We start from the raw sequence: 14,107 nt of genomic DNA on the forward strand, positions 1-14,107 counted from the left end.
AGCAAATCCATGAGCAATGGGATGACAGTGATGTAGTGTGATACTTTGGGTAGAAGAAAGATTTTTGACCTGAATTCCATTATATTTTAATGGAATGTAAAATGAATATTTTTGGAAACTTCATCCAGTCAAGTGGTATAGTGAGAGTCAAGACCCTGAAAGGAAAAAGAGCAGAAATGTTTGAAGATTTTAAGCAAGTTTGTATGGTTTGAATATGGGAAAGAGAGTAAATGCTAGGAACTGTGGTTGAATATATAAGCAAAGGGAAGATTAGATTTCTTATAGGACACGTAAGGAATAGACAACACACACATACACATTTTTAAAGGCTTTTTTTAATCAGAAAATATTTGGATTTCATTTTTCCTTCACAAATACCATTTATTTTTAGTAAGAATATGAATAAACTGGAACTACCCTATTAGTGGGAATGTAAAATGGTATGTTTACTATGAAAAAATATATGATGGCTACTCAAAACCTAAATATAAAATATTCATTGACTCTAGAAATTCTGCTTGTAGGTATATTTTCAAAAGTTGAAAACAGAATGCTAGAAGAATCTTAGATATTTTATTCCTCTGGATATTAAAAATTATGATAACCAAAAGATAAAAAATCAACTCAGTACAAAATTATGAGTAAATAAACAAAATTGGACTGATATATAATGCAATATTTTTTTGTTTTAAGTAGGAAGAAAATCAATCTGTGTTTCCCTTTAAGCATAGGTTCTCCCTTGAACACATAACTTGTTTGCTTATATTTATGTCTCTTTCCCTATTTCCACTCTGGAGAACCTTGTGCTTTCTCTTGAAGACAGAGTTCTCCTTTTTTCTGTACACATCTTTCTTAGTAACTATCAACAAAAATCATGAAGGAAAAAGAAGAAAAGAAGGAAGGAGAAGAGGGGAACTAGGGGGAAGAAGAAAAAGAGAAGAAGAAGAAAAGAAGAAGAAAAGAAGAAGAAGAAGAAGAAGAAGAAGAAGAAGAAGAAGAAGAAGAAGAAAGAGAAGAAGAAGAAGGAGAAGGAGAAGGAGAAGGAGGAGAAGGAGGAGGAGAAGGAGAAGGTGAAGGAGAAGGAGAAGGAGGAGAAGGAGAGGAAGAGGAAGAAGAAGAAGAGGAAGAAGAGGAGAAAGAGGAAGAAGAAGAGAAAGAGGAGGAAGAGGAAGAATAAGAGGAAGAAGATGAAGAGTAAGAAGAGGAAGATGTAGAAGAGGAAGAGGAGGAGAGGAAGAAGAAGAAGAGGAAGAGGAAGAAGAAGAAGAGGGAGAGGAAGAAGAGGAAGAGGAGGAAGAGGAAGAAGAGGAAGAGGAAGAAGAGAAGGAGGAAGAAGAGGAAGGAGGAAGAGGAAGAAGAGGAAGAAGAAAAAGAGGAAGAAGAGGAAGAGGAAGAGGAGGAAGAAGAAGAGGAAGAAGAGGAAGAGTGAGAAGAGGAAGAATAAGAAAAGGAAGAGGAGGAAGAGGAAGAAGAGGAAGAGGAAGAAGAGGAAGAGGAAGAAGAGGAAGAGGAGGAAGAGGAAGAAAAGGAAGAAGAGAAAGAGGAAGAAGAAGAAGAGGAGGAGGCACATAATATAATGCAAATGAATCTTTGGAATATGCTAAGTGAAATAAGTTTGTGCAAACATATAAACATTATGTTTATAATTATATAATATAACTAGATCAGTTCAATTTATAGAGACATAACATAAAGATTTGAAAGGGAAAAATGGTGAATTATTTACTATTTATGAAGTTCTGTTTGGGATGGTGAAAATTTCCCAGTTGGATGATGATGATAGCTGCAGAATAATGTAAGTATATAACTAGCACCACTAAACCATACACTTAAAATTTTCATGTTTCTATGCATTTTATTATAATTAAACATTTAAAAATATTTAAAATAATTTTCTGCCTTTTCAGAGCATAAAATTAAGGAAGCAATCATTAAAACATGAAGACGTGTCAAGACATTACTGCATGTTCATAGCTGGGTATAATGGTAATTTTGTCTATTATATTACAGTTAGCTTTTGTTGAAAACTAAATGCAGATGGAAGACACAGGCAACCCATCTAGAAATTTCTTTCTAAAAGATAGCAGATGCTTGTTGCAAAATTTTAGCTTATAAAGATTTAATTTAAAGGATGAGCCTCACGCATGAAGGAACCAGCAGAGGAAACCTGGTGTTCCAGACCCAGGGCAGAAACCTCCAAAGGCTGCTCAGAATGGAACTGGGCCTCTTCCACCCAGATTCCCCATTTTCCAGTAGCTAGGCAGAAACTTTCCCAGGAGCTATGTAATCCCATCAACAGCCAACATCCAGAGACTATAAAACCAAGCTCCCGGAAGCTCTCAACATCTGATAGCCTAGTTCTCCTTCTTGGAGAACTTGGCAAGCTACCGAGAGTTTATTGCCCTCATGGGAGAATCTGGCAAGCTCCCTGTGGTGTATTCATATCCAAAATACAGTCACCAATATTTATATACCTATTGGAGAGCCCAGCAAGCTACCGAGAGTATTCCGCCCACACAGGCAGAGCCTGTGGCGTATTCAATATGCCAAAAACAGTAATGATAGGTCTCATTCCCCTGACCTTGAAAGAGTCTCCAATTGTTGGGAAAGACGAGTAAGGAGAGGCAGCTAAAATCTCAGGGCTGAAAGGAATAAAGATGTTACTGGTGCCCGCTCCAGTAAATCAATGAGCAATGGGATTACAGTGATATAGTGATATAGTGATGAAGATTTTAGGTAAAAAGTGTATGATAGTATGTATGTGTATAATTTTTTTTTGCTTCTTGGGTCACACTTGGCGATGCACAGGTGTTACTCCTGCCTCATGCACTCAGGAATTACTCCTGACAGTGCTCAGGGGACCATATGGGACGCTGGGAATCGAACCCAGGTCAGCCACGTGCAAAGCAAACACCCTACCTGCTGTGCTATCTCTCCAGCCCCATGTATGTGTATTTTGAATAAAACATACACATAATATTTATAGTGCCATGAATATTGAAAAACCTCCTGGCCCCACACCAGGCTGTCTTCACTGGGCCCCCCTCAGAGGAGGGTGCATTGAGTTTCCCTCCCTACCCCAAGCAGAGCCCTGGTAGGTGAAAACATCCAGAACCCAGACACAGCCATGCTCAAGGCCACACTCCACATGCTAACAGAGCATCACCCATGAAGGAACCGACAGAGGAACTTAGGTATGTGGGACCCGTGGTTGAGATCTCCAAGCCTTCTTGGACCGGGACTGGGCTTCCTCCACCCAGATCCCCACTTTTCCAGTAGCTTGGCAGCCACACCCACAAATTGCCCACAGTGCCATGTAATCTTATCAATGGCCAAGATACAGAGACTATAAAACAAAGCTCCTGGAAGAGAGTAATGCAGAATCTTGCATGGCAGAGCCTGGCAAGCTATTTGATATACCAAAAACAGTAACAATAATGAGTCTCATTCTCCTGAGTATGACAGGGACAAATGGAGATGCTACTGGTGCCCTTTTGAGCAAATCGATGAGGAACAGGATGACAGTGATACCATGAATATTAACAGTATACCCATTAAAAGGCAAATACTGATGATAAATGGTGGTGGGTACCAAATTTAATGAATATTTAGATTTTCCACTAAATGGCAGAAAAAAATAATTATAAAAAAAATCGTTAAAACATGGAGAAAGGGTTAATCAAGATAATATTTGGGATAAGGCAATTCCCTTACACATCACAGGCCCTGGTCCAATCTCAGCTTCATATCCAGTTCCCTGAGCACTGTAGGATATGATCCCTAAGTAGAGATCTAGGAGAAAATTTTAAGCACCACCTGGTGTGATCCAGAAACAAAATCAAAACATGGAGAAGATAAAGTATGAGAATCAAAATATTGGAAGTTTTGATTCAGAAATATAATATGGTTCTCATGAATCATAGTTTGTTTCATTGGTGAATGAAGAAGCAAGGCTACTCTTTGAGAAAGAAAAATTTTGTTACTGGAAGTTAAAGTTTACAAGTATGGACTTGTCTATGATAATTGAGAAGGAAAATTAATTACAAAAGTAAAAGAGGATTATATAAAAGGCAAAATTAATTGCAATAGGTGAAAAAAAAGGTCCACAAACCCTTTAACTCATTGTAGAATTCCTACAAAATAGGCATGGTTTTATACACTTTATTGTGCAATACCAGAAGCTAACCTTGAATAAATATGGATTTTATATCTTCCCAGACTCATTTAATTTTGTGAAGGCAACATGTAAAGGGTCATTCCTAACATCTACCATGTGACACACATTTTGCATATGACATTTCTCATTTCATTGTCATAGGTATTTGCCTCAGATAATAGTGGAGTTTGAAGGAAAAGATACACAACTTCCCAAGCTCACAAGGTGAGAAGTAAACTTTAAAATATTCTGACTCAAAAATCTCACCTTTTCCTCATAAAAATGCACCCCAAATGCAGCAATGTCTTATAGGAAAGAGCTATAAAGGGAAAATGCAAAGCCATTTTTTCCCTTTTTCATTCACTGAGATAAAAACAAGAGTCAATGCACTTTATTTTAGTCTAAATTTGGAAACTTCTCAGATTATAATTTGGTTTTGGTTTTGACTGTTCATTGAAAACTAGAATACTCTAAAACCCAAAATCAAACAAAATTAAAAACTTTTGTCAAAGTTCTACTTTTATATTATCTCTTCTTGAAGTTCTATAGTAAAATATTATTTAAATAAATTAAAATAAATTTAAAATAAATCTTTTAAAATGGTCATTCACTTCAATATGTGAAATCTGGTCTTTTCTCAGACTATAGACAAAGTGCCTCAGGAGATTTAAGGGTCTGTGAATTTCTGAAGAATTAGTTTGACTCCTGTAGAATCTGGAATTTTATTGTGATCCTCCTTGAGCATGGCTGCTCAGCAAGCCCTCCATCACCAAGCCAGCTCTTCATGCACACCTTCAAATCAACGTAGTCACAATCAGGCATATGTAAATAGTTAAAGTTTACTTCTAAAAATTAAATCATTCATAAGCTAACCCTGCTGTAGTTATTTTTTCTACCATTGGATCTAAATTAAGTTGATTTACCATTTGTAAGCATAACACCAAATCCGAAGTGCTCTGATTATATATTTTTAAAGTTATTTGTATGTCAAAAAAATAAGCAAGGCTAAATATCAAGTCAAAAATTGCAAAGCATACACATTCAGTTGATACAAGAAACAATGCTATGCATGTTGAGGAAAATAATATCTGAAGTGAAGAAGTCGCAAAACTACATGTTGGTACATTAGACTTGTCTGAGAGGGACCCACGTTCAAACTCTGGCATCACGTAGTTCCACCTGAGCGCCTCCACGTGTGATGCTGGAGGGCCTCAGGCTCTGTGAGGGTAGTCGTGGCAGTCCGCAGCACTGTGAGGTCTGAGCATCCCCACATCACAGAACTCGTGTTGAGCCCTCCAGTGTGGTTGACCCAGTTTTGTAGGAGTGGTCCTATATTCCCTTAGCGTTGCTTAGGAACAACCCACCCAAGAAAGAAAAGATTTTTTCAGGAAAAGAAACATAAATATGAATTTTAAAGAACAAAGTGAAATGTGATGTTACAAAAACTTTAAGATGAGACTCACGATCTAACGCAATCCATTTCTGTGTGATGCTGATTTCATTCGTTTGTTTTCATGAGGCTTCAACTTTACCTGGCAGGTAAGAAGTTTTCTTTTTTTCTCTGGTTTCATCACAGTACAAATAAAACTGCCATATAAAATTTCTAGGTGTAATGAGTTCTGTTTGTATTTGGCGTAAATGTTCTTATTATATTAAATTAAGATCCATTTTTAATTTATTTGAATTTTTTCTTGATCAAGTGGTTGTTTAACAATCTGTTGTTTGGTTTATAAATGTTATTGCTTTTTGGGACTTAAAATTTTTTTTAGTTATTTTCTGCCTCCATGGCAATCAATGGGATCTGAAAGGATATTATATATGATCTCTGTTTTTGTGGCCTCATGGACTCTTGAATTGTGTCCCAGCAATCTGAGGTTGTGGGAAATACACATTTCTATTAATCCCAATTCTTGCAACTCATCATTTGAACTCTTAGTGCCTTACTAATGTTCTTTTTTGTTGATCTGTCCAAAGGTGAGAGTGGGGTGTTAAAGTTTCTTACTACTATTGTGTTGCTAACCACACATCTACTCAAGTCTATTAGCAGACACTTTAGAAAACTTTCGGAATTATGTCCAGAAACTTCTGAGTCTTGGCTCTCTTTCTTGCCTATAGTCTCCTCAGACACAGAATAGCTCCAAGACAAGACTTCAATCAGGTTCTTTTGAGTTGTTGTATGGTGTCTTCTTTTTAATAGCCTCGTTTCATTGGACATATAGAGTCTAAACTAAATATGTGATTAATTTAGGACAGGTGTAAGCAGGCAATGCAGAAGTATGAAAAAAACTACTTTACCTCACCTAAAATGGTAATTATCCCCAACCAAAATTCATCCTAGTAATTTGATCCTCCTAAAAATTTGGAAAACTGGATCCCCTTCTGATCAAGTACTACCTACATGGAATGTGCCTTACTAAGTTATCTTAAGCATTCACACTGCTATAAAACTAATTGAAATTTCTAGTGGGATGTATCTCTACAGAATAAAATATGATCTAATGACTAGACTCAGACAGGGAAAAAAATCCAACTATTGCTATGAACTTAGAGAGGACTTGAAACTTCTTTTTAAGAAAACCCAACTCTCAGTTATATACCTGTTACCTTTTAACATGTCCTTAGAGGTGATTAGTAAAAGCAGAAACTAACAATTTATTTTACACCAGACTCATCAGCATGCAAAAGAGGAACAAAATGCTATAGCCATTATTTTCTTGTTCTCTTACACACTCTGCCCTCCGTGGAAAAGTTAAGTTATTGTTTATTTCTTCCAGGAATAATATTTTAAAAATTACTATCTAATTTTTCTGATGACGTTTTCAAACTGACAACTCTGAAAACAAATAAAATATTGCCTGAGCCCCATGAATATGAATTTAGCATGAGATTTCACTGCATTATATGATAGGGTCCGTGGCCATTTATCAGCAAGTGGACGTGAGCAATAGTGATAAAGACAAAGTGAAACAGGCAGGGACATGGCCTTAAGCAAGAGGAATAGCAGTGTGGGATATCAGGAGAGAGGCTTAGGCGGTGCTCTGATAACCTGAACAGCCTACGCCTTGTCTGATCCGAACCCTGGAGGAGAATCGTCTCAGCCTCCTTTTTGCTGCTTTGATCAGCATTTTTGGACCATAATAAAGAAACGGTTACCCACCCACCTTTGTTAAAAGAGTATAAGAGAAGGACTTTTGCCTTTGTCTAGAATTCTACTTTGTAAGAACCCTCCCATAATCTGGTAGCTTCCCTGCCTTACTCTCCCTTCCTTTCTTTTTCCTGAACTAAAACGTTTCCTGAGTTCAGCCATTTGTTCTTCCATCTCTTGCTTTCAGTTTTGACTACTTGAAGACAAGAACCTGAGCACTTGCTCCTGCTACAATAGTACAATGCTTGCCTTGACCTGCCAGGAGTGATCCCTAAACTCAGAGCCAGGCGTAAGGAGCACCACTGGGTGTGACCCCAAAACAAAACAGGGGCAAATAAAAAAAGCACTTTCACTCATGTATCTTTTCAAAATATAAGGGGGTGAAATCTCTAGGCAGGTGCAGAAGGCGGACAGGGGGAGTTCCTGGTAATAAGCTTTTGGGAAACAATAAAACTTAAGAAGAAACTGCCTGCACTGAAGCCAACCAAAGACAAAGAACTCATGAGATGCAAAGCCTGAGCTCTTTGGAGATAGAGAAACAAAGAAACCACCTTGATGCAAAAACTGAGGCAACACCCAGAGTAGGGTGAATCCCCCCAGGAAAGTAAAAGCTATCACAGAATCTAATAAAATATGAAAAAGACCATAAAGAGTCCAAAATTTTCTCTGTGACAACACACCAGATTAATTTTCTTATGTGCTGAGAACTCTAGGTCAAGCCAATTTAGGGGAATTATATATAACTTCTCTCAGAAATCATTAAAGGTTGTTTTTTTTTCATCCTAGAGACTCCCCTGCCTTTTTTTAGTTACTATTAATTGTACTCAGTTGTGTCATTTGAATCTCATCTCATTTCAAAGAATGACATGTTTTAGATCTTTCCTCTTGAAAATTATTTTTTTTAAAGTTGAAATCTTTATGTTGCAGGGAGTTTTCTTGATGTTCTTGAGAGACTCAAACCACCCAGCTTTCCCAGCAGCTCTGTTGGCAATTGAGCAAGAAGAATAGTCAGCTTTGATGGAGATACTGTCACTGTTCTGTCATTTGGGTTTGGAAAAAGCATTTTATCAGCAGCTGAAACATTTATTAAACCTATATGAAAGGTTCTACTAAATTCTATATTAAACATTTGTTAAACCTATATGAAGTCTTAAGGTCAGGGACAATAAGTATATATGATTCAGAGCCTGGATTTGTGAAATAAAAGCAGCAACATACGTGGCAAATCAGCATGTGGAACCTGCAAAACTTAGAGATATAGGGGCTGGAGCAATAGCACAACGGGTAGGGAGTTTGCCTTGCATGCGGCCGACCCGGGTTCGAATCCCAGCATCCCATATGGTCCCCTGAGCACGGCCAGGGGTAATTCCTGAGTGCAGAGCCAGGAGTAACCCCTGTGCATCGCCAGGTGTGACCCCAAAAAGCAAAAAAAAAACTTAGAGGTTAGGAAGGTCAGTGGGGAATTATAATAAAAAATTATAGATAGAAGGACAAAATGAATGCACAAGGGAAAGTGGAGAAAAACAGGTCAGAATAAAAAAGAAAAAGACTTTTTCTTTAGGACCTGTGGCATAATGCTAGGATCTACATTTCCTTTATAATTTAAACTTCAGTGGTCATCATTAAAATCATCTTATCTATTCTACAAGATAAGAAGAACAGTCTTTATAACTTACTCATTATCTCAAAGTGAAGGAGTACTAGAACTGTGGGATCCTGTTGGTTTTTTTCATTTAACCACTGACATTTTTCACGTCCTTGAATCTCTGAATTCAAGCTGTACAAAAAGCCTTTTAAGTCTCAATTGGATATTGCAAGGCTAAACTGGGAAAAGGATCAACACAGCTTCTTACCTATAGGATCCCTCTACCTTTACTGCTTGAGACTGTATTGTACTCTCTGCATGTAATATGCTAGAATCCATGCAGTTCCTCTTCCTTCTGTTTAGAATAGTCTATCTCTTGCTACCCTACCTGCCCTATCCATCCTCTTTCCTTAAACCCCAGGACCTGCCCATTCGTCCTTTTACCTTAAACCCCAGGTGTTTCTGGTCCTGATTATCTTCACTTGGCAAAGAGCAGCATTGCATATTACTTCAGTTGTCCCATGGTATGTCACAGTTCTCTTTATCTCTTTGCTTTTTTACATTAAAATCATTTCTCTGGTATCTATATATTTTCTATCTAATCTTACACAAAGATTTTTTTCTGGGTCAAAGAGCTTTACTGTCTGGATTGATTTGGACAAGTTCATTTAAAACATGAGTGAATGCCTGCTGTGTAGCACTTAATGTGTATGTCTGGTCATAGAGAAATACTTTGTCCTTGTTCGTATCTGGGCTCACACTACTGAGCATTATTGACAAGATTTTGGAACTAAGCATGGGCCACTGCAGTTGTAGAGAACATATGAATGTCTGTATGGCAGAGTGGGTTACCTTGCCTAGATTTGGTTAGACCTCAAAAATATTGCAGAAGTGACTCCCAAGCCTCTATCTCAAAAAAAGATATGAAAACCAAAATAAAATGAAAGCAAATGCCCCTGTATCTATGTCATAGAGATGTAGAAATAAAATTTGAACTAAACAAATAGGACACTTGGAGAACTTCTTCACATCCTAGATAACAACATTCCAGGTAGTTTTCAATTATGGGTTAATGTATTTCAATATTTGTAACCCAACCATGCATGCATGTTTTTATATATTTTGAGCGAGAAGTCAGCATATCTTTAAAAATGAATCCCATTACTGTTCTGATTTATCAGCTGCCATTGCCTACTTATCTAATCTTCCTTCCAAAATCTTTCAAGGTGGAAAGTAGAGCTGATTGTGGAAGGCGTGTTTATACCAATGTGACAGAAAAAGGAGAGTGTGAAGCAGGGTTGAATCAGAGATTTTTTTTTTCTGGTGTGTGTGTTCTCTGAGCCACTTTTAATAAACTTTCCTGATACTCAGTAAAAGGATGTGGTCTTCATCAAAAGCTCCTTTCGGTAACCAAATCAACAAGAGGAGAAAAATACACCTACACAGTCCCAGGTGCAGCTGACTACAGGACACCCTGTGAGAGTGTGGGGTGTCTGTGTCAACTAGTTTACAAGGGCTCAGTGACTAGCAGCTCAAGTAACTCTGCTTTCAGTCCCACAGGTGGCAGACCCATATTCTATCAGCTTTATAGTTAAGGGAACATTAAAGGTACACATCTCTCTGCTTCCACACCTTAGATTAGGAGTTTATTTTCTTGCCCTTCAGGACTTTACAACAAAACACTGGCTGAAGCTCAGGATCTAGAGTACCCTTGACTTCATATGTCAAATTCACAACTATTTTCTGTCTGTTTTAACTTGTTCTTTTAAACAGTTTTTAAAGCACAGTGATTTGTAATGCCATCAATGATAGGACTTCATGCATACAATACAATCCCACACCTTCTGTCAGTGTCAGTTTCTTCTTCCCTTTACTGTTTCAGGTTTCTCTCTCAATCATCCCGATCTCCTGCCCTTAGTGTGTCCAGTTCTGCAAACCAGTTCTTGGGATCTGTTGTCTTCGATGATTTCTGTTCCTATACAAGTTTGTTTATATATCACAAATGAGAGAGCTCATTCTCTCTCTTTCCCTCTCTCTTACTCCCTTTGTTTTAGCTGGTGCAGGTATAGACACTGGTTTGGGGAATAAAGAGTGACATGTATCATCTCTGGCTACAGAAGCAGAAGCAACATAATGCTTCCCCAAGATGAACCTCATATAACTTGGATTGTATATAGCATATTTTTTGCCAAGGTGAAGAGACAAAAACATAGCTTCCTGGCTTTATGGTCCAAGAAATAAAAAGTGGATGAGATGGATGGTATGTGCCCACTCAAACTGAACAAATAGTTTCATTTAAGAAAATTCCCATTTATAATAAATTTTATTATTTGTCTCTCAATTCCCTGAATATTTCTAACATATATTTTTGTGTCTATTGTCTTCAGAGTACAAACTTCCTACTCACATAATGAAGGTCTCAACTCCAATTATTATATAGAAACATTATAAGTCCAGATAATGTCCTCAACCCGCCCCCGGAGCCAACATTATCTGGTATTTTAGTAATTAAGTTAAGAAATATATTATGTGTGCTGTCTTTTCTAAGCCTCATGGTCACTCTGTGACATATATATCTTTCAATTTCTAAGATGGACTTACTCATTAAATTATCTTGAAAATGGAAGATTTTTGTTAAATGGGTTCCTATTTGGTGATAAATATAACCTTGGCAATGCCAAAGGGCAGCCTGATTTTGCTATAATTGAAGATCCAGGCATTTAAGACCTGGTCATGTCATCATGTCATCCCCAATTTGTAAGTGATGTTGATATTAGGAACTTCACCTGCATTCTTTTAACCTTCTTCAAAATAAATCTGGTAGATAAATATTATAATAGAAGCTGAACCAGTTGAATCTTAGGTATTGTGAGGATTGATCTTCTCCCAACTTTACTCAGCTTTGTCTTTATTTTATTTATTTATTTATTTATTTATTTATTTATTTATTTAATTGAATCACCATGAGAACAGTTACAAAATTTTCAGGTTTAAGTCTCAGTCATACAATAATCAAACACACATCCCTTCACCAGTGCACATGTTCCAACACCAAGAACCCCAGTATGTCCCCATCCCACTCCCCCCCTGCTTGTGTGGCAGATGATTTTCACTTTACTCTCTCTTTACTTTGATTACATTCAATTTTCAACAGAAAACCCACTATTATTATTTGGAATTTTCCCCCAACAATCAGACCTGCCTAAGAGGCATCATTGCATCACTTGTTTTCTATTGCTGATAATGAAGAGTATATAATGTTGCATGACCACGAAAGTGGCTGCACAGTTTTAGGATTCTGGTATTTTAGTAATTAAGTTAAGAATATTTCTGCCAGCAGCCGCTTTGTTTTGAGATTGGTTTGTATGCCTATAAGATCATAGTTGTTCAGGAGTGGAGGAGCCTTTTGTGGGCAGTCGCTGGGGGTCCCATTTGGGTGGGGAGCAGGGCTGGTCTGACCCCCCCATCTCAAGATTTCCTGTGCGCCCCTCACTGCAAGCTCCTACCTCTCTGTCCAATTGGCTCTAAAAGGTAGGGGTCACCATGCTGCCGCAAATGGGAAAAGGTCAAGGAACAAAAACCTTCCCCTCCGGGACTGCACAACATTTCTGCTGGCAGCTGCTGCATTCCGAGATTGTTTTGTGTGCCTCTGGGATCATGGTCATTCACTGGCCAAGGAGCCATTTCTGAACTTTTTTTGAGGGAAGGTCGCACGGCTGCTTATGCAGCCTAGTGGTTTGGATAAATAGTCCTGGTCCGCACAAACTGGAGCCATGTTTGTAGAAGCTCAGTGTCGCCAGGATTCCATCTGCAGAAGGTGGGGACTCTGCACCTTCTCCATCTGGGGCACCCTGGTGTTATCGGCTTGGTTTGGGGTCCGGAGCATTCTCCGGTGTGTGTTGCCTGCGGGCCAGGATTCTTCACTGCTGAGTGCAGCAAGATGGCCCCAGGGGCGGGTTGAGGGCATGACTTCCGGGGTCAGGGGCTGGCTGGAAGCTGGGACAGAACTTCCCAGTTCCAGTGCCCCCATGCGGTTTGGAGAAATAGTCCTGGTCCCAGAGCCAGGTTAGTAGAAGCTCAGTGTTGCCAGGATTACATCTGTAGAAAGCGGGGACTCTGCACCTTCTCCATCTGGGGCACACCGGTGTTATAGGCTCTTTAAAGACCACCTTTGTCTTTACAACTTACTCTGAATCACTTTACTTCTCCCAGTCACCAACAGGAAGGACATTCAGTGTTTTAAAAAAAAAAGGACTTTCAAAGCTTTATTTAAAGATTCCAGACAGGCATTCCAAGATCAGATTTTAGGTTTTAGCAAACAACAATGTAGCTCTGACTGTCCAGTGATAACTATACTTCAGGAACATAGAGAACTGTTCTTAGAGCTTTTCTTAGAACTTAGAACTTAGAGCTTAGAACTGTTCTTTAGAGCTTCTTAGAACTCAAACAACACTGTTGCCTTTTAAAATTGAAACCTGTTGGTGATATATGAAATACTAAATCCCCAAGATTATCTTTTGAGTAGTTCTCAAAAATATTATCAATATCTCATGTAAACCACTTTTCTCAGTTCTTTTTATCTCACTGTCATAGGGCCAGCAAGTGACAAAGTAGACAAATACAGTCACCATTGTTAAGAATCCTTTAATGAAGAAAGTTGGAAAGCACAGTGGTGAGTGGGCAGAGTGAGAGATCACCGGGCCTTTATTGTTTGTACAATGAAGGACAAAATGCGATGGAGGAACCCAACCTTCTTTATTTCTTCCGAATGACTAATACAAAATTTGATGCTGTCATTGAACAATTGCTCATGTGACAGAAAAGTAGAAGAGCAGAGATTGCAGAGTGAAGCACTGAAATATTTAAAAGAGTCTGTGATGCCAGTGACCAGTTCCATGCCACTTAAACAGGTGACAGAAGCTGAGAATTGACAAGATATAACAATCAAAAGGAAAACATTTGTGCTAAATCATAAAGCATCATAAATGTCAGGTGAAAATGTACACTGACTCTAAAGCAAAACTTTACTCCAAAGCCCAGCTTCCACTATGTGAATACATAGTATTTGCTGGAGGACAGAAAAGCTAGTGGCAGCCGAAAAGGAAGTATTATCCATACATCAGTGTGTGATAATCACATGGCAGTTGGTAACACATGGTGGTAAGAGGGCTTTTTAAATAATTGCATTAGGAAACAAAGGAAAACTTTATTTTTCAGGTCT

The sequence above is a fragment of the Sorex araneus genome, chromosome X, assembly GCF_027595985.1.
Source record: "Sorex araneus isolate mSorAra2 chromosome X, mSorAra2.pri, whole genome shotgun sequence".
Taxonomy (NCBI): domain Eukaryota; kingdom Metazoa; phylum Chordata; class Mammalia; order Eulipotyphla; family Soricidae; genus Sorex; species Sorex araneus.